Source organism: Otolemur garnettii, unplaced genomic scaffold (genome assembly GCF_000181295.1).
Source record: "Otolemur garnettii isolate 467f Iridium unplaced genomic scaffold, OtoGar3 scaffold00335, whole genome shotgun sequence".
NCBI lineage: Eukaryota > Metazoa > Chordata > Mammalia > Primates > Galagidae > Otolemur > Otolemur garnettii.
Window position 1 is genome coordinate 212,325 of NW_003852730.1, and position 2,817 is coordinate 215,141.

Below are 2,817 nucleotides of genomic sequence, written 5' to 3' on the forward strand. Positions count from 1 at the left end.
AAATGGAGGTGGAAGGTACATTTCCGAGGTGTAACATCCAGTGAAGCAGGATAGGGGGTTGACCCATTCACCTTTCTTAGGTGGGTCATCCAGTGGGAGAGGGTAAGGGGTTCATTGTTTTAAGCAGGTCCACCCTATTGGGGGGAGTTTGACTCTATCAATAATGTAAATTGTATGGAAAGTTAGAATTTGGGAAAATAAGAAAGAAACTGAAAAGTTAAGATTTGACTGCAAGACCTAGAAGAGTTAGGCTGAGGAAACAAATGGGGTACATTTATACTCAGCTTGCCATACTTTTGGAAAATGTGGGGAAAACCAGTCCTCCTGTAGAGTGTTAAAATATACGGGAGGGAATTAAGCTGAAAGGGATCCAGAGCCTTGCATTCCTAGGTTATGAAAGCAAAATCTAAGTCTAATTTATTCTTATAAATTTCAAGAATCATTGGTATTTAGAGTGAAACCATACACAAATTAGAGGGGAAGTGAAAGGGAGATTGGTGTGCTCTCACCTAAGAGGCATAATGTAAAAGTATATGGCAGGGTGGTGCCCGTTGCTCAGTGGGTAGGGCGCCAGCCCCATATACTGAGGGTGGCAGGTATGAACCTGGCCCTAGCCAGCTAAAACAGCAACAAAAACTAGCCGGGTGCTGATGCAGGTGCCTGTAGTCCCACCAAGGCCCTGGGACCCAGACATGGGCTGTAGCAATGGCCACGGCTGCTCGGCCATCTGGAAGAGGCCCCAGGGCCAGTGCTCTGAGCACACTGGGCAATCACACTCCTGGACCTTCCTGGGCCTCCAGGGTCCCTGTGTCCAACTTGTCCACCATCCCTCCCCTGCAACTCCAGCAACAAAAAAATAGTAGGAGAAAGAGCTGTGATGGAAGGTGCCCTGTGCCACCTCACCAAGGAAGTAGGAATATAATTATGGCCACCCAGTTAATGGGGAAGGCTTCTGGAGGAAAAAGGCTGTTCACCGGCAGCAGCAGCATTGGCATGGCATTGCCTAACGACCTGTATGATGCACACAACCTCTCCAAAGCTGAGATGGACCCACCTCAGCTTGTCGTGCTGGCAAATACGGCTTTAACTGGGGAAGTAAATGGCAGCTGCTGTGATTACCTGGTGACAAAGACAGAAGACAGAACTGATGACTGTTGGGGATAATAACTTTTCAGACAGTGATGGAGAAGGAGTTGAGGAGTCCCCTTAAAATAAAGGTGAACCTAGTGAACTAGAAAACATGGAACTGAGAAATTCAGAACTCAGTGTTGTACAATCTCAGCCTGTATTTGAGGCATCACCTGCCCCAGAAGTTGACAGCTCAAATAAAGATCATCCTTCAGAAACACCTGCAGAGGAGCAGAGGACAAATGCAAGAACTTGAAGGCCAAACACTTTCGCTGTAAGCCATGCCAGTATGAAGCAGAACCTGAAGAACAGTTTGTACATCACATTAGGGTACACAGTGCCAAGAAATTTTTTGTTGAAGAAAGTGCAGAGTAGCAAAGAAAAGCCAGGGACTCTGGCTCTTCCACTTCAGAAGTGGGAGGTTCCTCCAAGGGCCCCATTAACTGTGACCACTGTGGCTATAGTACTAATCAATATGATCACTCTACTGCACATCTGAAACACCACACCACAGCTGGGGGTAACAAGCGAGTCTATAAGTGCATCATTTATACATATACAATAATTAGTGAGTATCACTGGAGGAAACACTGGAGAAACCATTTTCTGAAAAAGGTATACACATCTGGGGAATGCAACTATTTTTCAGACAGAAAAAACAATTGTGTTCAGCATCTTAGAACTCATACAGGAGAAGGCCTATATATAATGTGAACTTTGTCCTTACTCAAGTTCTCAGAAAACTCATGTAGCTAGACATATGCATACTCATTCAGATGAGAAGCCATTTAGATGTGCAGTTACGCAGCCTCTAATCAAAGTGAAGTAACTTGCCATCCAAGACAGGTTCACAATGGGTCTAACCCTCTTAACTGCCCCTCTTAACTGCCAACACTACAACTACAAAACAGAAGACAGAAGCAACTTCAAAAAAACATATGGAGCTCCTTGTTAGCCCACAGCAGTTCAATTGCCCTTTATGTGACTACACAGCTTCCAAGAAGTGTAATCTACAGTATCACTTAAAATCTAAGCATCCTAACTTGTCCTAAAAAAAAAAAAATTGATGTCTCAAAAGTGAAACTAAAGAAAACCAAAAAGTGAGAGGCTGACTTGCCTGATAACAATACTACTAACGAAAGAAGTAGAGCAGACAAAAATAAAGGGAGAGGTGGCTGGAAAGAAAAATGAGAAGTCTGTAAAAGTTGAGAAAAAAATGTTTCAAAAGAGAAAAAGCTGGGTGGCGCTTGTGGCTCAGTGGGTAAGGCACCGGACCCATATACCAAGGGTGGCGGGTTCAAACCCGGCCCCGAGCAAACTGTGGCCAAAAATAGCCAGGTGTAGTGGTGGCACCTGTAGTCTCAGCTACTCGGGAGGCTGAGGAAAGAGATCACTTAAGTGCACAACTTGGAGGTTGCTGTGAGCTGTGATGCCACAGCTCTCTACCTAGGGCAATAAAGTGAAACTGTCTCAAAAAATAAAAAAGAAAGAAAAAGCCTTGCAGTAGCGTGTCAATGACCCAAGTGACTACCAGAACTCACAAATTAGCACCAGAAAGTAGAGAGATGGATGGATCTACAGGAAGTAATTCAGAAAAATTCTGTAAATACAAGAAAAGCAAAAGGAAGACGGAAGCTGAAGCCCAATCCTACGTGATCCTGTGAATGATGAGGAGTCTGTGACAAGAAG

General features: G+C 44.4%; 1 pseudogene; it reads left to right on the forward strand.

Moving 5' to 3' along the window:
* The first annotated feature begins 921 nt into the window (after positions 1-921).
* On the forward strand, positions 922-1,842 carry LOC105888380 (annotated as a pseudogene).
* The last annotated feature ends 975 nt before the right edge of the window (positions 1,843-2,817 follow it).